At 41.3% G+C, this 25969-nt stretch overlaps 1 pseudogene; it reads right to left on the bottom strand.

Moving 5' to 3' along the window:
- Positions 1-25969, bottom strand: part of LOC149239235 (casein kinase 1-like protein HD16) — an 81833-nt pseudogene that overhangs the window by 33322 nt on the left and 22542 nt on the right.

The following is a 25969-nucleotide window of genomic DNA, read 5'->3' as shown; positions in this document are numbered from 1 at the left end:
AGAACCGCGAATGGTTTGTGGCTTCACTCCTGCCTCATCTAAGGATTGATCTATCATAGAAAAATATTGGGACCCAAGAAGATGCCCTGGAAATTGTGATGATATTGCATGAGACATCGATGCAAGATGCTAATCTGGGGGTTCAACAGATTCATGCACAGTTGCAGAACTTTTGCCTAGAAATGCAGTTTGAAAAAAGATAGAACAGCTCAGCCAGAGGTGCGCGAAGAAGTTTGGTGCCTGAAGTGCAAAAATCAGGGGTATGACAAAGATCACTATCTAGTCTTTGCAAATTATGTTGCAGTAGGAGGGCCAATCCCTCTGAGGCTAGAAGTTCCAGCATGGCCAAGTACATGGCCCGCGTTATGGTGCGTTATCTTTTAGGTTGCTGGAAAACATGTGACAGAAAATTTCCATTTGCTGCAGACATTTGTAAAGACACCACAACAAATCTTCTGCAACTTCTGTTAATCGGTGGGTCATGATGAGTGCAATTGCCATAGTTACAAGTTAATGATGGATAGAACACCTGCATATAGGGTGCAGGTAGAAACCTAGCCTCTGGAACAAGGTGTTGGGGGAGCGTGAGGCAAATATCAAGGGCACAGATGAGGCCGAGGTGGAGGAGGACCTAATAGAGGTCGGGGATAGTTCATTTGTTACAACTGTGGAGGACCGGGACACTATGCGTGAGACTGCCCTAATTCGACGTGTCTTTCATGCCGCTATTGTACTTCGTTTGACCACACAATTGAAGATTGCCTGATATTTCTAGCTAAGATATGTGAAAAGGGGGTGCAACCTCTGCAACTGACTCAGTACCTACAGATGATGAGGATTGAGCCTCACGAAGAGGATCCTAAGGTAAATATTTTGTTGTGGAGTGGGATGACAACTAGCAAAGATAAGGGGAAGTAGCCTACATAAAGTGAATGGGTTCGCAAAACTCTAGAAAAGGAGGTTGAGTTTGATCTGAAGTGTGCACAAGAAACATTTATGGAAGAAAAGAAAAGCTTCCTTAAGGCCTCTACCTCAAGAATTTAGGACAAGCCAGCTGAAGAGATGGACCCTTTCATGCTTACTACTTTCTTGGAGACTTGTATGAAGCTATTGTGCAATAGCAAGGCTGTGAAAGGACTACAGGAACTGATAAATAAGTGTGTTGGGAAAGAAAACGCTCCTGATGGACCACACGTAGTAAGGAAGATTGGTAAGCATAAGGCAAGAACGGGGCGTGAGATGAGGCTCACTGCGCAGATAGGGGAATATGAGATGGATCAAGTAATTTTAGATCTATGATTGGATGCGAATGTCTTGCCTAAACACACTTGGGAGAGAATGGGGAGACACTTGCGCTGTAGTGGTCTCCAATTCAGTTAAGAATGGAAAATCAACAGAAAATCATCCCCATGGGAAGATTGTAGGGAGTGACAATTGATATTGAGGGCATGAGTGCATTGGTTAATTTTGAAGTGATAGAGATTGTGAATGACATCGATCCATACCCTACACTCCTTGGGATCGATTGGGCCACGAACATGAATGGGGTAATCAATTTGAAGAAGTGGAAGATGATATTTGAGAAGAAATTGATCTGCATAGTAGTGCCCCTGGACCCTGCAGAAGGACTGCGCTACACTGAACCATTCCGCGATTACGAAAGCAATGATGATTTGGACCATATTTATAATATAACGATGCAAGATCAAGATTGGGTGAATCTGAAAGAAGATGGACACATTTCTTGGGACTACGAAAGTTCCTGCACATCAAATTTAGATGAGAAGTTGGAGCACTAGCATAATCGACTGCATGAAGTATCTACGCTATGCTGTAATATGATGACCAAGTTGTTGCACTATGTATCATTAGAGGTAAGAAATCTACCTTACTCTTATGGTCTAACTGACGTCGATAACTTTTTGGATGAATTCAAAAGGTAAGTGCCAGAGAAGCATCACTTCCATCCCTTGGATTGGGTGTTGCGTGCTATGCCTACGAGATGGTGGGGTACACACAAAGAAAATTTTAATGATTAGCATGTGTACAAAAGGATGATTAGATTAAAGTTTGGTCACCCACAAGTATGACTAATAGAGAACTATGATGGAAGGAATGACCCGTGGGATCACTTGGCCAAATGGACTAAGGTTTATGGAGCGGAGCCTCAACCTGAATGGGTGCACCTATTTTGTCATACTTTGGATGTAATGCCGAAGAACTAGTACTTGGAGACAGAGCTCTGCCATGGTGCTGGAGAATGGGACATTTTTCGACAAGGATTTTTGATGATGTTTAGCTTTGAGGATGGGTTTGAATGTATTAATGAGGCATTGCAGGAAGTTAAGGTAGCAATCTTCAGAGTACCACAGGATCCTTGGACTTAATTCAACCGGATTGGACCACCCAGCTGAGCCACGTGCTAGAGTGCTACAATGTGACTATCAAAGAAGAGGACAAGGACCCAAGGAGCATTAACATCCAAGAGACTGAAGGTCATCGTAAAGTTGAAGGACCACAAATTGAAAATCTAGATATGATCACGCCGCAAAAAACAAGACATGTAAACATTGGGATAGAGGATGAGCTCAAGTTTGCTACAGTAGATAAGGTCATTGAATTTCTCTGTGAATACCAGGACTTGTTCCCTACGAAGTTCTTAGACCTAAAGGGGATAATAGGAGACCTGGGGGCTATGAAAATAATGTTGAAAATGGACGCAAAGCCAATCAAGTAGAGGCCTTACCACCTCAAGCTGAAGTATAAATAAAGGGTCTGCTTAGAGTTGGATAAAATTCTTGTGACGAGCATCATTGAACCAGTAGAAGAGTCTGATTGGGTAAGCCCAATAGTAGTTTAGGACAAGAAACAGAAGGATGAAATAAGGATATGTGTAGATCTCAGGAAGTTGAATGACGCCTATGTACATGATCCCTTTCCAACTCCATTCACAGATGAAGTGCTGGATAATGTAGGAGGATAGGAGGCATATTCATTCATGGATGGTTCTTGGGGTACCATTAGATCAAGATCGCGTCAGAGGATAGAAGTAAGATGACCTTTGCCATGGAGTGGGGGTGCTTCCAGTATACTGTAATGCCTTTTGGGTTGAAGAACGCATCGACGATATTTTTGAGCGTGGTCATCGCTGCATTTAAGGACATCATTCACAAGTTTCTTGAAGTATATTTTGATGATTGTATGGTATTTGGGCTGGTAAAACACCATGTAGCTAGTTTACGCTTGATGTTAGATACATGTCATGGTATCAGGTCATGGTCAATTTGAAGAAATGTTTGTTTTGTGTCCCTTTTGGGATCTTGCTGGGTCATGCGGTATGGCTTGATGGTATACCCTGCTAAGATCATGGTTATAATTAATTTGGAGGCACCAATAAGTGTGAAACAACTGCACGCAAAATTGGGGAATACATGATACTATATAAATTTCATCAAAATCTATACCCAGATTACCGCACCGATGGAGAAGCTGCTAAAGAAGGATTCTACATTCTGTTGGAATGAAGAATGTCGGCAAATCTTAGATGTGTTGAAGGAAAAGATGGTCACTGTGTCGTCCCTAGTCTTCTCGGATTGGAAGAAGAAATTTCGTGTGCATGTGGACACGTCATGTATTGCACTCAGGGCAGTACTGACATAAGTCAGTGAGGGAGGGTTGGATTACCCTATAGCGTTTGCGAGTAGGAAGTTGTCTAAAGCTGAGAATAATTATTCAACGATAGAGCGCGAAGGTCTGGATATGGTGTACGTGCTCGAGAAGTTCAGACACTACCTACTAGGTGGACACTTTAAGATGTATACAAACCATTCTGCATTGAGGTACTTGGTTAACAAGCCTGTGTTGGGGGGGAATATATGTCGATGGTTGTTGCTATTTTAGGAATATGATTTCCAAGTTATTGTGAAGCCAGGACTATTGAATGCTGGACTAGAAACAGGAGAGGTGCCTACTAATTTGGAGGAAGGATTGCTTGACGTGTAGATATTTGTAGTGTGTGTTGCGGACAATCCTTTTGTAGATATCATACACTTCCTAATGACAAGGATGACTCCAGAAGGGTATACTAGTCAACAAAAGAAGGAGCTAACGGTGCACGTGATAGACTTTTTTTTCATTGCAAGGGATTTATATAAAATGGGCTTGGATGAAATTCTGTGACGTTATGTACCTGACTTTGAATGAAACAACATCCTTGCAGAAGCTCATGGAGGAGCCACAAGAGGGCATTATGCAAGAAAAGCAACAACGCAGAAGATTTTACGCGCTGGGTTGTGGTGGCTAATGCTTCATAAGGATTCCAAGGATTATTGTAAGACATGTGATGCATGTCAGAGGATAGGTAGGCCATCGCAGAGGGCTGCGCTGCCTATGAATCCGCAGATGTCATTACAACCATTCTAAAAGTGGGTGATTGACTTTGTAGAACCAATTTAGCCTCAAGGAATGAAGAAGGGTGCACAGTACATCATCATCACGACTGAGTATTTACCAGATGGGTGGAGGCGCAGCCTGTGAAGGATTGTACAGGGGCAACAACAACAAATTTCATCTTTGAGTATGTACTGACTAGATTTAGTTGCCCGAAGATTTTGATGAGAGATCGCGGTACGCATTTCCTTAATGAGACGGTCAGCATGCTAACAGAGGAATTCCAGGTTTATCACTAAAAGAGCACATCGTATAACCCACATGCTAATGGGATGGTGGAAGCATTTAATAAGATATTGGAGAACATGCTAATGCATTTTTTCAATGCACAAATGAATGATTGGGATATGCGCATACTTGTGGTGCTATGGGATTACAGAACAAATTGAAAAATGTTGACTGGAAAAATGCCCTTTAGTTGGTTTATGGTGTAGAAACGGTAATTCCAATGGAGTACATTGTACCTATTTTACGCATAGTGGCAATCACAGGAATGGTGGAAATGAATCCGTAGAAGAAATGCTTTCCAACTGGCAGAGCTAGAAGAGGATAGGCTTTTGGTTGGATTCCATCAGCAAGTTTAAAAGGAGTGCAAAAAGGCATGGCACGATTGGCACATCAAACTGTGCACCTTCAAGGTAAATGATTTAGTATTATTGTATGACAGAAAGTTTGATAAATTTCCAGGAAAATTTTAGATGCAATGGCTTGGGCCTTATGTCATCAAGGAGATTACCAATGGTGGATCAGTTCAACTGGTGAAGTTGAATGGAGAGCCATTTCTAGGAAAGGTTAATGGCAGTTGATTGAAGCCATACACCAGGGATTCGACTAGATGACTATATGGTGGAGGCATAGTCTTAGTGCTCTAGGCAGCTGAAAGGAGGCGCAGGACTATAAACTACACTGCATGGGTTGTATAGTTGCGTGACTGGGGAACTGCACGAAAGGGGGGAATGTCACAATATCGATAGAAGCACGAAGGGAGATATGCTATAGAAGGAGAGACTGTGCAGGGAAGCCAAAAAGTGACCGTTATGGTCACTGTTCATGAGTTGATAGTGGGAAAACGGCTAAGTGGAGCAGAGGGCGACATTTAAGTTGGAATTTAAGAGCAAGATCTGTGAAAATCTGCTGCCAATCTAGCATTTATGAGTGGATTTTGCAGGGAATGGTTGGATTCAAACTTGAATTTGCCTATAAATTACAGATGGCCGCCCAACGAAAAACACTTCGAATTCTGAGAATTTAGGTGTTGATCTATGAGGTGTGCATGAACCTTGACTATTTCGAGAATTTGGTGGCTAGTTTAGTATTTGATAAGTTACCTAAAGCCACCCATGAGCTTCTTATTGGAATCATGTTGGTGCCTGTGGAAAATGCAAGTGTTGGAGGATCGATGGCATCTGAGGGAACTGCCCCTGAGATTGCAAGTGTAGAAGTGCCCGCAGAAGTGCCAAAATCATAGAGGTTGCTAAGGCTAAGGCTACGCCACCCAAAGTGGGTCCCAAGACAAAGAAGGATAAGTAGAAGAAACACAGTTGGTGTGTGAATTGCCAAGAAAGCACCAGAAGGGAAAGCCCACCGTGCAGGAGAAAGGCAAGGTGGTAGACTTAAAATCTGAGGAGGCCACTGAAGATATGGATATGGGCATAGAGGAAATTGACATAGAGGGTGTAGACCCTATCTTAAATCTACCTGAGTACATCCCTCCCCGCTAAGGTAAGGTGAGGGTCCCGATAGACCCATATGTGGGGAAATTTCTGCTAAATACCTATTGCTGTCAGATTAGATCATGTTTGAAGGGCCCCTCTTGGAGCACATTCCTACTCTCAAGCTAGAGGATTGGGACATGGCGGAAAAATATCAGTTCCCCCACATGGCGACTGATACCTTTATGACCCATGTGTTTTATAAAGATTCTGGTGTCACCGCACTAGAGCCGCGATGGTAGATAAAAGGGGTGGACAAGGCAAGATTGTTAAACCTACTGTGGGTGCTACATTACCACCACACGCCCATAAACTTAATGGTGATCAAACGGTTGCTATGCTTAGTGCATAATGGGTGCCTATGATTAGGAGAACCGATACCCATCACAGATATGTTGATCCATAGGGTCACGTTGTTACCACATTCAGGGTTGAATCCGGCCATGGAACTTAGCAAAAAGATGGGCGAGTGCAACCTCACCATGATAATGAAGGAAAAATTCAAGCTTGCTAAGAAACCATGCAGATACTCAATTGCTAGCATAATCGACCCCGTGGTTAAGGTCACCACCCAAATTTTGGCTCAGAAAATAATGAGGACATGTCGCGTAGATGAAGTGCCAACACTTGTTGTGTCATTAGCAGCCTAGTGCGTGGAGGAAGTATAATTTAATTGGGTGTGCTACCTCTGCAGTGAGTTTCTTGTAAAATATAGAGAAGCACAAGATGAGAGTAAGACCTTCCATTATGTCTGGCTCTTACTCTCAATTGTGCTTGTTGCATGGGAATTACCGAAGGACAACCAGTTTCCTCTGGTTGTGTTAAATCTATTAGAAGTAGTGAAGTTCACTTCGCTCTGGGCCACCAAGTACGTTGCGAGGGTCAAGGACGCTAAAATATTTTTGGTGTTGATGGAGGCAAGCATTCTCATTGTGATCAACCATGAGCCAAGGCTGTCCCCAACTGTCTTTAAGCAGTTGCCAGGATATGTGGAGTTCAAAGCAAACTTCCAATGTGTTTCCATTTCGGCACAGAAGGACCCCGAGAAAAAATGGTATGATATTCCATACCTCGCAACGAATGATGCAATCAGAGTGGTCTTGGCGAGTTGGCCATCAGAGTGGCACATGGCCTCAGAATTTTCAGCTAGGTCTAGTAAGTCTGCCATGAAGTAGAAGAAGGAAGAGGCTCGGCTAAAGATGCAATAATTGGTTGACAGGAGGAAAAGGGAAGCGAAAGAAAAAGCTAAGGCAAAGAGCTCTACTAAGAAGCAGGACGAGGAGGAAGAAGAAGAGGAAGACTGTGACTCTAACAGAAGTTAGAAGTCGCCTTCACCATAGATAGAGGAAGAAGAGAAACAATTAGGACAGGGAGGTGCAGACTTGAAGACTACTCCATTCCACGTTAAGCGCACTAGGGAGCATGAAAAAGTAGGGCCATGGAAGAAGTCCAAGGTCAAAAAATCATCACTTAACATGATCACTTTGACTGAAGGTAATCTGAATGATATTGGGGACACAATGAGGGATGAAACTGCGGAACTCCTGCTGCAGTTTGAGTAGTAGTAGAAGTAAGCCTTGGTCTCCATTCAGACGGGTCTGTGTGAGATGCAGATCCAAGCCACTCAAGTGCAGAGCAGTGTGGGAAAGTGCAGTGCGACATCAACTAGCTTGGCACTTAGGACCTCAGAAGCAGAGGAGTTGGTCCACTCCTTGGAACCTCGGGCCGACGTGCTACCAGACGGAGCATTGGCTACAAAAGTGGAAGCTGACAAGGCCACCGCCAGTGCTCTCAAGAAGGTTGGGTTGAACTTGGCCATGATACCAAGTGAAGCCCTTCACACCATGCAAGACGATGTGATTGCGAAACTTCAGACCAGAGAGCAGTGTGTGCTGAATGTGAAAAGTGAGCAGAAGGTCAACAATGCCCAGATGTTTATAGAAAAGACTTCTACTCTTGATATACTTAAGAAGATCACATAGAAGAATGAGCACACCACAGTTGTGGTCGTTGAGGCCTGCAGAACCATTCCAGAGCTAAATATCCTAGAAGAAGCGCTCGTCGATGCAAGAATTCAGAAGCTCACTGCAGGTGTGCATGACACAAGGATAAAGCCGAATAAGGTTCAATTTGAGCTGAACCTTAAGATCACAAAGCTTGAGTTGAGGGCCCAACCTTCAACTCCACCAGAAGTCAGAGAGCAGTGGGAGGCAGGTGTCAAGGATGCAGCTACCACAGTAGATGCCACAGTGAAGGAGTGTACTTTGCTCTTTGAGCAATCACTTGAAGTAGTTACCAGCCTATAGGAATTTCCCAATGTGCAGTGGCTAGAAACAAAAGCAAGGGAACTACAGCAGAAGTATGACGAGGTCAAAGTGATGATGCGCACCGTCGCCATCACATAGAGGTTGGTGAAGCTGCAGGAAGTGAAGGCACTAAAGGAACATGTGGACGCAACACAACAGAAGGAGGTAGTACTAAAGGCCAAATTGAGGCCTTGGCTAGATGAAGCCTATGTGCTCATGACCTCCATTGAAGGAAAATTGTTTACTCTATAGGCAACACAAAAGAAAATATAGGAAGATAGCGCAGGACCAGCGACAGAGCAGCTGGTCGAGCAAGTTAAGTAGGTGACGACGTAGTGTACCACTGAGGTTGCAGTAGTACAGGTGGAGTTGGGAGGTCTTCGCGATAAGATCTCCACACCAGCAGAGTGACTCGGGGGTGAGTCGCCAGATTTTCGTTGGGGGCCTATTGGGAACGTGTCCTGTAGTGTCAATTTTGGGGTCAAACGCCCAAGTTTTGGGGTTAAAGGCCCAAGTTTTGTATAAAGAATGTAAAGTCTCTGCATTTTGTAGTGGCAGAGTGCATAGATGTAAAGAGTCATCAAGGATTTCCACCCTTAGTTTATGTAACTTGTGTCGACTTTATGAGATCCACCCTTGCTCCGTGAACCATGGGATTGTATAAAAAAGGAAGTCTTAGAAGAGTCTAAGGAAATTTTTAGTTTATTTTAGATAAGTTTTGAAGATTCATTGATGTAATGGGTCTGTGAGAGCTAAGAGTGAAGAGTCTTAGCATAGGAAATAGGCTCTACAGCTGTGTGCGCAGAGGCCTAGGGTAGAAGTCCGCGACTGAGTGTGCGGACCCCTACAACTGTGTGCATAGGGTAGTTAGAGTCTATAAAGGAGACTTGAACATCAATAAAGATAATTATTTTGGAATTACCTATGTATGAGATATTTTACTTATATTATGAAGGCATGCGATTATGTTATGTTGAATATTGGGTTTATGATTTAATGCTATATTGATGCGCGAATCTATGTGTTTTACTTTGTTATATGAACGCAAGTAGGAATATCTGTTTATGTGAAGATAATCATAATGCATGTTAATCTAGGTAAATACATCCATAAGAGTAATTACAGAGGTGTGTAAGTTTCCGAATTGCCTGTTTAGGGTATGCAAAGGACGATCGCAAACCGAATAAGAGAAGTATATCAATAAGACCTAAAAAGCTTATTGATCTGCACAAAGGAAGGATTAGGGTATAAAACAACATCACTACCATCTCTAGGTGCATAAACTTTGTTCCTGCATCACCATATACTGCTTCAGGTGAGACTTCAGTCTACACTCCACGGATTGATGTCGAAAGAGCCAATAGTGTAGGGATTTGCTTGGCTAATTAATGCTGAACCTAGATCAAGGCCCATCAAGCAAACATTTAGCATGCATTCAATGAAAGGCATTTTTAGTAACCTCATTGTTATTATAATAAATTCAATTTAGATGTATATGATTGGGATAAATGCATACATACCCTCTCTAGAAGAGGTGTAATGCTTTCTTCCTCTTCCTCTCCTAGTAATTTGTCACCACTATTTTCATCCATTTTGGGGTTTTGAGGAGCAACACCATCCATTATAAAGACATCCAAGTCAGCCTCTGCCTCGACCTTTAGCTCAACTTCAACTTGGATATCAAGAACCAAAATCTCAACATGTGGTAGCTGTAGATTCTTCGCATATCTAATTCCTATGCCCCTACCACTAGTACTTCTCTGTCTTTCACCAGGAACAACAATAGTAGTAGTATTTACAACACCAACTTTTGGAAGAGGGAGAGAATTAGGATTAGGATTAATATTAGTATCCTTCTTCCTCCTGCACCTCTCTTAGTGGCTTTTCTCGAAACTTGTTCCACTAAAGCTTGCCCATAAGGTTCCAAATTGTGTGCTTGAACCTGAACTTGTTTTGATTTCACATGAGGTTAGCTAACTTTGTTATGCAGTTATGGCATCCTTTTCCCATGCATTTCACCCTTATATCAAAAATCCCATTGTGAACCAATCTTAACTACAATATGATCAAAGGCATCTACTACCTTACTTCACAACCTTCTCGATGTTTCCTTGGAAGTTCTTGTTTAAATAAAAACCTACCCCTTTATGCTATTATCCACCCAACACAAAATTCTAAAAATCCTCAAACCTTTATCAGAAAAAAATAAAATAAAATCCCTAGATTTATCTGTTAAATTCATAACATGTAAATAAAAATAAGGTTCCAAACAAGGGATCAACTGAAAAAAAATAAAAAAAATAAAAAAATAAATAAAATTCATCTCCTCAAAACCAAAACAAAATTTAAAGTCACAAAAAAATACCTCTAGATTACAATGTAACACCAACCAAACCCTCTCATTTCATCAAAACTCTATCCATATCAAATGGGGGTGAATGACAACAAGAACATTGAAATTTAATCAAATTCAATTCCAAAATTAATTATAATCTAATTAACAACCCAGAAAAATGCATGTACACAACATCCCATCCATGGCATTAGAGAAGGAATTATATAGAGAAAATGATACAATATTAAAATAACATACTTGTGGAAACAAATTAAATGGCTTCAAAGGTGCGAAGGGATTAAAGTTGGAGAGTTTGCAAGAAGGGAGAGATTCAATATCAGTTACAATAGAATGCTCACAAATATGTAAACTTCACATGATCAAGATGGGAAATGATGGATCCTTCATCAATAAATTGTTTGGGGATTCAAATTGGGTGTCGTATCTTGGTTGTTCCTCCACACTTTGTTCGTCCCTCTCTCCACAAAAAAAATTAGATGTAAGATAGTGTAGACCAATTTTCAATATTGTTCCCTTCTTGCTTTTTCTTTTCTCAATTTTAGTCGAAAAGAAACAAAATTAATCCCGAAGGAGAAAGCAGTGTAAACAATTATGAGTTAACAAATATAATACAAGATGCACTTGAAAAAGTGCAAAAGAGAAAAAAATAAGAAATTAAAATATATGTGTGTGTGTGTGTGTGTGTGGTTTGATGAGGAATGAAAAATGGAAAGAAGAACCTTGAAAATAATAGGCAAGAAAAAGATGAATATAAATTTATATAAACATATTTTGAAAAGGAAAAAAGGTGAGTTCATGAAAACAAGGTGAGAAGAGTTAATATATATAGGCAAGAATAATACAATTCTTTTTGGCAAGAAATTCAACCAAGAAAGAAGCAAACTAAAAATAATATTACAATCAATTAGTGGTTTGACAATGTAGGACAACTCTATGAAAATGAATCAGAGGTTGAGCCACCTCCCAAGGTCAACAAAACTGCAAAGTTTTTCTTGTTTCAAGAGATGGAAATTGGAATTAAGAATTTGAGAATAGGGAAGGAAAATGACTTGGTTGAACTTCAAGCATAATTTCTAAAGTGGGGAATGAACACTCTTGCATTGCACATCATGGAAAATATTCAACAACATCATTTGGCAAGGATTGCCAAGAGACTAGACAACTGGCCTAGAAATACCCCTTTTTAAAAGTGGAGACATTAATAATCCTTCCAACTATAGAACCATTATGATCAATCCTTTGTTTTCAAATATTTTTGGCAGCATGGTAGAAAATATAATCAGTAAGTGGCTAGAAGTAAAATAAAAGAGGGAGAAAGGGAAAACAAGTTTTAGGCTAAAGCATTCTACAATGGACCATGGTTCACATTGAGACACATTATTGAAAAGGTTTGGGGGACGAAGAAGATGTATTGTGCTTCTTTATTGACTTCAAAAGGGAATTTTACACGGTCCCTAGAGATAAGTTGTGGACTAGAATGGAAGAACTTGAAATTCATTTGCATTATAGAGTCGTTATCGATAGGTTTGATGAAGAGGTGAAAGTAAAAATTAGAACTTCAGCATGCATTTCGGAAAGCTTTAGAAATGACATTGGAGTCAAGAAAGGATGCTCTTTATCCCCTACTCTTTTTGGTTTATACATTGATAAACTAGAAGAGCGGCTAAATATTCAAGGTGGAGACGGTGTTCAGTTGGGGGAGTTTGCGATAATATTCTTTTATATTTTGATGACCTTGTATTGATTTCTAAATTGACCCATGAATTTCAGATGCACCTATATTCCCTTGAGAATTTTTGTAGAATAGTGGGGATGCAAGTCAATATCAAAAAGAAAAAAATAATGATTTTATATAATAAAGGGTAGTAGAGCCAACATGCATTCTTCTTTGAAGGAAACATTCATGAAGAAGCAAATGAGTACAAGTACCTCATGATTGATTTTATCAACAAGCTTAATTGGGAGGACTGCAAAAAGAAGAGAATTTTAGGAGGATGGAAAGCATTATATGATCTTCAAAATAGATGTAGAGAGGTAGAGTTATGGGATTGGAAAACAATTAAAGTGCTTTTTGGACTCCTAGTTTTTCCAATGATGTTGTATGGGTGCGAATTGTGGGCTAATAGCACCCCCATCTCAAAATGGAAACAAAATCCAAAAAATCTTAATCATGAGAAAGTTCAAAATAAAAAGTTTAGTTCCTTGTGAGATAATGTTGAGTGAAACATGAGCAACTCCCATCAAAACAATTGCTATGGTACGTCTCATATATATCTAAAAAGAATTGAGAAAATGGCAGTAGGTAGATGGACTAAAGTTATCTTCAATGAAGGCACTAGTGAAAGAAATAAAGCATGGATGAGAAAAAATAAAAAATGGATGCAAAAATGGAATTTATACCTCAGTGTATGTCCCACAAATAATAAGGAGTTAAATAATTTTATGATGGAGAAGTTTCAAAAGTGTATATGGCGAAAAGGGTTGGGTAGAAATAAGAAGTATTGTGTTGAGGAATTCAATCCCAATTGTGATCTCTAAGAAAAAGAATACATTGGAGTTAGCATTATGTGGAGAGAAAATATTTTTATTTCTCAATTAAGAGCTAACTCGCATCAACTTCGGTGTGAAACAGGATGGTGGAAAAGACCTAAAGAAGCTTGGGAAGAACAAGTGTGTACTTTTTTCACTTTTGGGGTAGTGGAAATTGAAAAACATTTCATTTTGGAATGTGATGCTTTTAGAAACATCAATGTTGGATTAGTAACAATGTAAACTTTGAAACGGGAACTATAAACTCAAAACGAGAACTCTGGCCCAAAAACCCCAAAAAAACCACAAAAACAGTGCTGAAAACGAAAAGTGTGTATACTGGAACGATGTTTTTTTTTTTTAGGTGTCAATTTTGCGGTTGTTTTAAAAATGGCAGCGACTACGAAATTTTCTACGAAATTTTCCTGCAAAATATAGCTTCAGAAAAAAAGTGTTGATACTGGAATAATGGTTTTTTTTTTTAGGGTCAATTTTCATACTTTTTAAACAATGCTAATAAAACCAATTTTTTATGTCTCAAACAAAGTTAACTTTTAAGGAAAAACACATTAATGTTTCTGGTAGAATATCATTTTTCTTTCTTAAGTATAAATTTAACATGTTTTCAACCACAAAACTAAAAAAACATGACATTATGAACAAATTATTTCACTGAATGAATTCAAAAGTCTTTATTTGTACACTGAATAAAAGAGACATTATATCTCTAATTTGATATTGCATTGTAGATATTTAAACAATAAGATTTATCATACTTAAGACATAATCCAACAACATAAAAATGCTTCATAACTTCTCATTTACCAAAATATGGAAAACATCCATTTTATTTGAAGATACGATGCATACATCAATTATATAAACTGTCTTAAACAATTATTCAAAATCACTCATATTTTCTTGCACACCATCAGAATTCACATCTTCAGATGAGTGACTGGATGCTGACGAAGATGTTCCATATTCTTCTTTGTCATCAACTAGTGCCCCATCTGAGTCCACATGCATGCCCAAGATTCCAGGTTTCAAAAGTCTTCTAGATCTACGACTGGTTTCAGCAGAGTCCCATGTCAACACTGTTCCTTCTGGTAACAACCTTTTCAGAATCTCTGTCGTCTTGAAGCGAAGAGTTCCTCTCTTTGTTAAATTGAAGTCATAAACAAGTATGTCAACATCCTTCAATTGTAATATGTCTGTGCGGCGGCGATTTATATTTGTACCCTTTCTTTTTCTTTTTCCACCATTTTTTTTGTCAACTACCATCTCTGGCTTATACACACCATTGAATGGGTGTGTATTTGTGGCATACCAATGTACTTCAACACCTGTAACATCCTCATTTTCTGTAAAGACCTTTAAAACTTTAGCAACCCAAAATGGATAGCCATTGGGATCTCCATCTGCTAGCACTGCAATCATGCAACCCTCCTTAATATCCTGTACTGAACCCCTATAAAGGTCTTCCATGGCTTCACATTGTGCACGAGATCTTCTGGAACCTATATACATCTCTCTTTCCTCTGCCTGTGAAGAATTAATAATACCCTGAGATTGTTGTTGTTCAACAATGTTTACTTCCTCATGTTCATTCGACACATTTTGTGGCCAAATAAATGGATTTTTCAAAGGTATATCTTCATTTATTGTTGTCGAAATGAGATCACTTTGATTATTGAAAAACGACTCCCACCAAACTGAATCAGCAATGTCAAAGTACTCATATGTATATCTAATACATTTTTTAATTTCTTCCAGGCAATCAGAATAATTTATAGCCCTGTTCTGTCTACGTGCATTCTGAACTTCACCAACTGATTGTAATGACAATATTTTTGATGCAAATATTGGATGATCTGGAATGAACTTCAAAAATTGCAATCCTGATGACGGTGCTCACGCTGTAGTAGTTGAATACTTCTTGCCCCATATTAGTGTTTTCCCATCAATTTTTTTGATACGAAATTGATGTTGGAAGCTAATGTCATTAAGTTGTTCAATGCATTTCCCCTCACCATATGATCCCAGAATAAACCTTCGCATGTCAACAGTTTCTTCCAACACTTCAAAAGCAGGCTCTGGCATGTATGATTTCTTAATACATTCAATTAGTGATGGCAAGCTCCCAACTTCCTTCCTCCTCAATGTGACTGAAAAACGACTGAACATCTGATCAATATGGTCATGAGTGTGCCCAACAAGAAGGAAACCAACCTTTACCTTTTGAAAAATTCTCAATTCAACAAGCATGTTCAGATACCCAAAAACAATCTGATTTTTGTTTTCACGGCAAGTGTTGTCCAATTGTAGATACAAAACTTCAGGAAGATTACCAGACCAATGAGAAATGACATCATGAATTATGGTTATGGTCAGATTTTCATCATTATGAATATTTGGAGCTGTGAAGTACACCCTTGGCAACATTTTCCCATTGAAGACCATACAACCGACCAAGTGAAACTGAATAAAATTTTCCTCTTGTAGATTTTTGGGTGTGCGAACAAAATGTGGTAAAAGTGTTTTCTTCTGGTCCATACCATCAATTATCAAACCCAAATATTTATTTGGATTATCATAACACTTCTTTCGATGCTTGTACAACTTCTTCCTTTCATTTGTTTGTTGTTCGCGATGCTCCTGAAGTTCTTTGACAATTAAATCTACACAACATAAAAGAAATTCATTAAGAAATATGTTTTCATAGTTGATGACTATACAATTTTAAAAGTAAAAGTTATGAACACTTACCTCTTTCTGAGCCTTCACATTTGTCCCTTTTTGATTTAAGAGAAGCACATGTACTGCAAATCCCCATCCTTGTCTTCTTAGGAATACGAACATTATTGAATTCTTTCTTCCATAGCTTCACAAAATATTGATATGTAATAAAGTGGCCCTGTCCCTCAGCACTTTCTGCATATTCTTTGTATAAGTTGTAGATTTCTCGTCTTGAAAAATTATCTAGAATATGTATTGTCTCTCTATTTGGCATACACTCTCCATGCTTTGAAAAGAAATCTTTCATCCATGACATTGCAGTATTTGATAATGGCCCAAACTGTCTTTTATAATGTACTTCTGAATAAAATGTGGGATCCTTTTCCAAATTTTCTTGAATTCTCGAGAGACGAAAATTCCCAAGTGAATGAAACATTTTGAAAGCTTTTCTACACAATAAAAAATTCCTAATATGATAATCATAACCTGACAATGTAGATTGCATGCAGCCAACTAAATATGAGTTTTGCATGCTTTTATTCATTGACAAATATCTCTTCCTGCTTTCTAATGCAAATGTGAAATCCATACGTTTCAAGCAATTTTTTTGGCAACATTCACTTGAAATGAGAGCGCTGATAGAACTTCTTCTCGTCAGATATTCTGCTCTACCCCTTGTATAACTAGAATAGCTTGCATTGATACGAAAAGGTCTACTCCTACTCCTTGATACAATATTTCTTGGCAACATCTCCATCATTGGATCTTCATTTTTATAAGGACTTTCATCATTAAGAGGAACGTTATCCACACTATGATCTGCTCTGATTTTCAAATTTTGACTGAGAGGATACCCTTCATCTTCCCCTTCTTCAATGCTACTATCATAGTCCTTAGAATTCAGACTAAATGGAAAATCTGACTCGATGTTTAATGGATATTCTTCCTCATGTACATTGTCAGTGCTGCTCTCATAGTCCATAGAATTAGGACTATGTTGAAAATGTGGTTGTTTACTTATTGAAGATGCTACATCCTGTCCTTTGTCACTGCTACCTTTATACTGATTAGAATTAGGACAAACTGCATCATCATGTTCTTCATCACTGTTGCTCTCATAGTCCTTAGAATCAGGACTAAGAGGACATTGTGATACTCCAATGTTTTGAGAATCATCATCCTGCGCTTCATCACCGCTGCTCTCATAGTCCTTAGAATCAGGACTAAGAGGACATTGTGATACTCCAATCTTTTGAAAATCATCATCCCGTGCTTCATCACCGCTGCTCTCATAGTCCTTAGAATTAGGACTAAGAGGACATTGTGATAATCCAATCTTTTGAAAATCATCATCCCGCGCTTCATCACCGCTGCTCTCATAGTCCTTAGAATTAGGAGTAAGAGGACATTGTGATACTCCAATCTTTTGAAAATCATCATCCCGCGCTTCATCACCGCTGCTCTCATAGTCCATAGAATTAGGACTAAGAGGACATTGTGATACTCCAATCTTTTGAAAATTATCATCCTGCGCTTCATCACCGCTGCTCTCATAGTCCTTAGAATCAGGACTAACTGGACACTGTGACAATCCATACTTTTGAAATTCATCATCATGCTCATCATCACTGCTGCTCTCATAGTCCTTAGAATTAGGACTAAGTGGACACTTTGACACTCCATTATTTTGAAATTTTCCATCATGCACATCAAAACTGCTGCTCTCATAGTCTTCAGAATTAGGACTAAGTGGACATCGTGACCCTCCATTCTTTTGAACTTCACCATCACATTCTTCAAAACTGCTACTCTCATAGTCCTCAGAATTAGGACTAAGTGGACATTGTGACACCCCATTCTTTTGAACTTCACCATCATGCTCCTCATCACCGCTGCTTTCATAGTCCTTAGAATTTGGACTAAGTGGAATCTGTGACTCTTTAAATTCTCCATCCCCTCTTTCATCAGTGTTGCTCTCGTAGTCCTTAGAATCGGGACTAAGTGGAAGAATTGACTTTCTATTCATAGTGGAAGGATTCCCACTATATTCATCAATATGAATAGAGTTGTTACGCGATGAAGATGTTGATGGTGTATAAACCAAAACTTCACCATCAGAGCAATCCATCACTTTCAAATAGAAAATGTTGAATGACACAAATGGAGTCTCCTGAGAGTATTATATAGCTTAAAGAATGAAATATTCCCTCCAAAGTTATTCCCTCCAAAAATTTTCGCGAAAATATTTCCCTCCAAAAGTTTGTTAGATTTATTTACCTTTATTAGTTTATTCTACAATTGATTGAAAAACATAAACTAATTTATTTTTATGAAATAAATCACTAAAATTCAAATTGTAAATCACAACTTGTACATTAATTATTCTAATAGTTAAAGTATATCATATTTACTTAACAATTTCTTTTTTTTCTAATTTTTATAATATATTCTCAAACATATTAATCCCACATTCAATCCGTTGTAAAACAACTCTACAATATTCTCTCTATAATAATGTAAAACAAATTATCCCACATTAATCGTATGGAAAAACATCTTCGTAATTTCACTTATATAATAAATTTCGCTATCACTATTACTCGCCTCACATCTAGGTTTTCTGAAATTCCTTGAAAGACTCGTGAATTTGTGGAGCAGCGATATTGCTATCAACAATATATACAACGAAGAATTGTCGCAATTGAAAGGCAAGTACAATTATTTTTTCGAAATTTTCATATTAAATTACGTTAATGAAAAATATATTTTTTTTTAAATTAAAAAATTTTCCAAGCCAAATTTTTTTTTTTATACCACATGGTGAATCGTTAACTGTCTAGCCTAATCTTGCTATTTACCCCACCCCGCCCGCCACACCTCCCCCTTCTCCAACCCCTGCCCCCCTAACTCCCTCCCCCCCCCCATTTTTTAATTTAAAAAAAAAAAAATTTCCAACCCCACCCGGCACCCGCCCCCACCCCAGCCAAAAAAAATTTCCAACCCCACCCCACCCCAGCCCCCTGCCCATCCCACACCCCACCCCGGGCCCACCCGGCACCGGGCCGACCCCTAGGTCCCCCGCTCGGGCCGCCACGCCCCCCTTCCCCTCCGGCCCCACGGGCCGCCCCGACCCCCCTCCCCCCGCCCAGCACACCCCCCCACCCCTGCCCCTCCGACCCCCGGGCCGCCCCACCCTCTCCCTCCCACCGGGCTGCCCCACCCTCTCCCCTGCCCGGGCCGCCCCCTCCACCCCCCGCCCGGGCCGCCGCACCCCCGCCCCCTCCCCCCCTCCCCATCCCCCTCCCGGCCATCCCCCCTCCCCCGCCCGACCATCCCCCCTCCCCCTCCCCCCTCCCCCCCTCTCCCGCCCCTCCCCCCTCCCCATCCCCCTCCCCCTCACCCACCCCGCCCACCCCGCCCAGCCCACCCCGCCCACCCCGCCCACCCGCCCAGCCCACCCGCCCACCCGCCCACCCCGCCCAGCCCACCCAGCCCACCCGCACACCCCGCCCGCCCCGCCCACCCCGCCCAGCCCACCCCGCCCGCCCACCCACCCCGCCCGGCCCACCCGCCCAGCCCACCCGCCCACCCCGCCCAGCCCACCCGGCCGGCCCACCCCGCCCGCCCCGCCCAGCCCACCCCGCCCAGCCCACCACGCCCAGCCCACCCGGCCCAGCCCACCCCGCCCGCCCCGCCCCGCCCACCCGCCCGCCCCGCCCAGCCCACCCGCCCACCCCGCCCAACCCACCCGGCCAGCCCCGCCCAGCCCACCCGCCCACCCGCCCAGCCCACCCGCCCGCCCCGCCAGCCCACCCGCCCGGCCCGCCCAGCCCACCCGCCCACCCCGCCCAGCCCACCCCGCCCGCACAGGGCCACCCCCGGGCCGCCCCGCCCCGCCCGAGGGCAGAGCGTCGATTCCGGGAATCGACGCTCCGCCCTAGGGCGGGGCGAGGCGGCCCGGGGGTGGTGCTGCGCGGGCGGCGGAATCGATGCTCCGCCCTCGGGCGGGGCGGGGCGGCCCGAGGGTGGCGCTGCGCGGGCGGGGTGAGTTGGGCGGGTGGGCGAGGTGGGCTGGGCGGGGTGGGCGGGTGGGCTGGGCGAGGCGGGGTGGGCGGGTGGGCTGGGCGGGGTGGGCGGGGCGGGGTGGGCGGGGTGGGCGGGTGGGCTGGGCGGGGCGGGGTGGGCGGGTGGGCTCGGCGGGTTGGGCGGGGCGGGCGGGGTAGGCTGGGCTGGGCGGGCGGGTGGGCTGGGCGGGGCGGGCGGGTGGGCGGGGCGGGGCGGGGTGGGCGGGTGGGCTGGGCGGGGTGGGCGGGTGGGCTGGGCGGGGCAGGCAGGCCGGGTGGGCTGGGCGGGGTGGGCTGGGCGGGGCGGGCGGGGTGGGCAGGTGGGGTGGGCGGGGCGGGCCCACCCCGCCCGCCCCGCCCAGCCCACCCGCCCACCCCGCCCGCCCCGCCCAGCCCACCCGCCCACCCCGCCCAGCCCACCCGGCCCGCCCCGCCCAGCCCACCCCGCCCACCCGCCCCGCCCAGCCCACCAGCCCACCCGCCCGCCCCGCCCAGCCCACCCGGCCCGCCCCGCCCAGCCCGCCCCGCCCAGCCCATCCGGCCCGCCCCGCCTAGCCCACCCCGCCCACCCGCCCAGCCCACCCAGCCCGCCCCGCCCAGCCCACCTGCCCAGCCCACCCGGCCCGCCCCGCCCAGCCCACCCCGCCCGCCCCGCCCAGCCCACCCGGCCCACCCGCCCGCCCAGCCCACCCGGCCCGCCCCGCCCAGCCCACCCCGCCCCGCCCGGCCCGGCCCGCCCAGCCCACCCGCCCGCCCCGCCCAGCGCACCCGCCCCGCCCCGCCCAGCCCACCCGCCCCGCCCCGCCCCGCCCAGCCCACCCGCCCACCCCGCCCAGCCCACCCGCCCGCCCCGCCCAGCCCACCCGGCCCGCTCCGCCCACCCCGCCCAGCCCACCCGCCCACCCCGCCCAGCCCACCCCGCCCGCCCCGCGCAGCCCAGCCCAGCCCACCCCGCCCACCCCGCCCAGCCCCGCCCAGCAATTTTTTTATTTACTAATTTATGTGTTTTTTTTTTAGGAAAATGGCATCAAGAAAAATTTCTGTGAATCTTTCTGGAGCAAGGAGTCTTAAAGGTGTATCTTCAAAAAACGTTGGTGAACGAACTCCACCCGAGCTCATACCTACAAATATGTCAACTGCTTTAAGTGATAAGAAGCTAATCTCAGATTGGAAAAGTTCAAAAGAGGTGAAATTTCCATCAAGAGCCTGGTATGTGAAAGAAAGAGAGAGCACAACTGTGAATATATATCTATACATTGATACACGCAATAATAATGAAAATTTGGAGGTGATGGGAAAAGTCATAGATATGTGTTTGGTACCAAACACTGAAGTTGTTTACGTACTTACAAAAACTGCCAAGTCACATGAAAGGATTAAATACCGACTATCATATTCATTATATGATAGGAGAGAGGTATCTACAAAGTTGTGTAAACAAATCGTAAATGATATGACACAAAACACGGTAAGTATTGTTATTTGTATTTTTATTTTGCGTTTTGAAAATGTCTCGCTATATTTTTTAACTTTGATTATATTAACATATGATATTTTGTTTGGCAGAATTTTGTTGAAAGCTGTTCAATTATGGTGGGAGGCATTCATTACATAGAGAATGATATCATGAACGTTGTCAGCCATTTTTACTCAGTGTCAGAGGAAGATATGCAAAACATGGAAAATGTAGTAATTGATGATGCTACAAAACTACATCCAAAGAATCAGAAAAAAAGGCCTCTGGTGGATAAATCTAGCAAGGGTAAACAAGTTACTTTTGAGGACGATGAAGTTGACAATGAAGCATATGTTGCCATTACTGAAGATGACATTGAAATTGTGGAAGGTCGTAAAAGACCAAAAGTAACAATGGCCAAGAATAGATCTCTTCAGAATGTTAAGACGAAAAAAAGTAGAGTTGAAGATCTTGAAGTAGTCATTACCAGCAGTCAAGAACCTAGTGAAACTTCAAAAGAAAGCAGAGAAATCATTACACCAGGAGCTGATTTAGGTGATGGTATTATCAAAACAAAACAAAATGCCATTCGACAGAATTTGACAAAGAGAAACTTAGTTGATGGTGGTCGTACATTTCAGTTAAATGTGACACAAACCTATAAGGCAAGTGAAGGACAATGCCAATATCAAGTCAGAAAGCCGCATCATCTGCATGTTCACAACTTGAAGACATTGATGAGGTACAATCCATATGCTCATGTGGTTAGTTATGTGCTTCTTGTTGATCCACTTCAAGTTCCCAACAAAGAAGCATTTGATAAGTCAAAATGTTTTGAATACAATTATTATGTGCTTGGGGGGAACCATTCTGTTGAAGCTCAAAGACAATTGATGGAGGAATATCCTAATAACCCACGTTTTGAAACGATGAAATGTATCATTTATGCTGGTTTAAATGAAACAGAAGCAAAGCTAGTGGCATGGGATCATAATTCAGATAATGAATATAGGATGTCTATGACTTTGGTCCAAAAGGTTAGATTTATTCATAGTGAATTCCTAGAAAAATGTGGTGGGGATAAGATCAATATTACTACAGATTTCCAAAAGGAATGTTGTATGGAAATAGGCTATCAAATTGAAAATAAAGGCAATTCAAAAAATGGAAAAGACAACAGATCTAGCGATTTATTCAGAGGTGTTGATAACATTTTCCAATTGGCATTAAGAACTGGAGATATTTGGAATTTGATTGATGACATTTTTAGCATGTGGGAAGACATTGGCATTAAAAACCAGAAGGTCAGAAAGTCTAAGCCATTGATATGTAGCAACAATAAATCAGCGCCTGAACTGAAGCAACTTCCAGACGATATGACCATCACGCCTTGGAGGGCGATGCAAGGAGTGAAAGATGAAAAAATTATCAAAACAATATTATCTCGTGTGAAGTCGGGGGAATTATCATTGGAAGAAATGTCTGAAGAATTTCAAAAGTAAGTTTGTTGAATTATTTTTACTTATTTCCATGATTATAGTTATCTTTTAACTAAAACATGTTGTTATTGGTAGTATTTGTTATACATATCAGTATATTAACTTTTTCTTACTTTATCTATGCAGTCAAAAAGTTTACATGAAAATTCAGGAACAAATGGTTAAATTGTTGAATGAAGATAGTTGGGATGATGTTGTACGCAACTATCCAGATTCAAGTTCTACATCAACATTGAAAGCTTTTTATCTTGCATTTAAAAAGGTAACTCGATTTATACATTCAATTTTAATCATCTGTGTACTATTTTTAATTTAAATTAAAACTTACACATACATTTGTTTGTTTGGTAAAAGATGAAGAAAGAAGATAATGGAGCACCAGACAGTTTCAAGACTTTTATTGAAAAAATAAAGATTGAAAGACTGAGAAAGCAACGTATTAAGAATGTTGAACTTGATCCAACTCTTAATCATTTCATTTGGAATGGGCTAGACACTATTCAATATCAAGTAATACAAGGCGACTGTGAAGACATTGCGAAACTCATACCAAAAAGGGATTATGCCCTCGTTATTGCAGATATTCCCCATGGTTTCAATATTCCAAACATTTGCTATGATAATGACCCTTATACTTATCAAGCTTTTAATAAAGTGGTGGCGGGATTTAAGGAAGTGACATCATCACCATTATGGAGATTTGTGACATTTCATTCAGACACACAGTTGGCAATGTTATTGTCAAGCTTCAAGGGGAAAACAAATTCAAGGATGCAGCTTACATGGTAAGATGTTTAAAGGTATATTTGATTAATGTTGAAAAATTAATTTATGTACAAGTTAATTGAACTTTTACTATTTTATGTTACAGGCAAAAGTCAAATCTTCTTGACAATGAAGATCAACAATTTATAAATGACTGTGAGTTCATTCATATTGATAGTTGGGCAAAAGATGATAGCCATATGTCTATGATTTTTAATCGGGTGGACAAAAATAGTCATAGCCAAATACTGACTTATGATGCTGTTGTGAGAAAACTAACATATGAAGACAAAGAAATGAAAGGAGAGATAGTTAACATTTATCAGAAACCACAATTATTGATTAACTATCTTATAGACATATGTTCAAATGAAGGAGATTGGGTTCTAGATTTATTTTCTGGCTCAGGTACGTTTTGCCACATGGAATTGAATTTCAATATGTTCTTTTTTTTAATTAATATGTCATTGTACTAATTTACTTCATTATTTTTTTGTGCTTGATAATTAGGTACAACACTAGCATGCTGCCTTCAAAAAGGAAGAAATTGCATTGCAATTGAGAAAGATCCATTACAATGCAATTTCATTCAGCAAAGAATTAATGCTCTTCAATTTCTTCCAGATGCAATGCAAGAAATTGGGTTGAAGAAAGGGGACTTTAGTGAATCACGTGTGGCAAAAAAGGCAAAGGAACCCCAACCACCATTACATGGAATGTATGGAAAGACACATATTGGGGGATTTGCAGACATGAAAGACCCATTAGAAGAGGAAAATGAGCAAAATGAGCAAAATGAAACAGAAAATATTGTGGAAGAGGACAATGATGAAACTCTAGAGGACGAAGAGTTTGGATTACGTGACATTCTTGATTAAATTTAAGTTATGCTTGTAACTCAAGCTTTGCAATGTTTTGACTTTGACATTTTATGAGAAGAATAAACACTCAATTAGGGTTGTTATACGTTCAATATTGGTAATATGTGATTTTTGCATTGATTTTTAAGTTAATCATTTTTTTTTGAAAAAAAAGTAGTTATTATTATCTTTTTGACATGAAATTCATAAAAAAAACTATTATTTGACCATTTTTAGTTAATATTTTTGTATAAAAATTGTGATTTTGACATGTTAATTCTAGCAAAAAATTATCAAAACGTTTAGTTTTTTTGTTATATTTATGTTAAAAATGGTTATTTTTTATGTCCATTGTTAAAAAATGTTGTTTTTTAGAAACAATTATTTCATGTGGATTGAAAAATTAATTAAGGGGGTTGAAAAGATGTCTAAATATGTAGATTATCTAAAATTCAAACTATCGACTTTATAATTTAAAAACGCAAAACAATAAAAAGCCCACTAAAAAAAAAAAAAAATCAAGATAGAGAACAAGAAAATATGAATACAATGACGACTTCAAAAACTATCAAATTTAGAAAATAATTTTTTACATTTCACACACTAGAAAATTTAAAGTAAAAAAATAGGTCTTTTAAAAAAAGGGTGTGATGCAGAATACACACTTTTTAAAATCAGGATGAAAATCACTACCATTCACCGAGCCTCACCCACTTAATGCACATGAAAAAAATTAAAGTTCCAAAAAGCATGTTCTTAAAAAAACATGTGTATTCTGCATCAACACTTTTGAAAATCGGGTCATTTTTTTGCCACCTCTACAAAACGGGTAACGGTATCAGTTCCCGTTTCAAAGTTTACATTTTTTAGTGTTGGAAACCATGAATATTAGTGTTGGAGCACCTATAATTTTGGAGAAAGTCTTAGGGGTTCTAGGATTTAAGGGGCTTAAGAGTCATGGGTTAAGGGTTAGGGCTTAGGGGGTTCAAAGATTTGAAGTTAGGGGTTACTTCATGGGGGTTTCACTCAATGAACCTACGACATAGCACATGTGTTCATGGAATACTAAACAATACCATTAATTTGACTACATAATGGAAAATACCTTTAAAAACCACATTATTTAACCCCCTACCAATACAAACCCAATACACCTTCCCAATTTAAAATACCCCTACTTTCACTAGATATTATAGGTATCCATTTTTTCATTAACATTTTTTATTCCCCTTTA

The sequence above is a fragment of the Pinus tabuliformis genome, chromosome 8, assembly GCF_031772625.1.
Source record: "Pinus tabuliformis cultivar Carrire ecotype Pingquan chromosome 8, CPIR1, whole genome shotgun sequence".
Taxonomy (NCBI): domain Eukaryota; kingdom Viridiplantae; phylum Streptophyta; class Pinopsida; order Pinales; family Pinaceae; genus Pinus; species Pinus tabuliformis.
The sequence above is the reverse complement of the archived record's forward strand: the minus strand, read 5'-3'. Positions and strand labels throughout refer to the sequence as shown.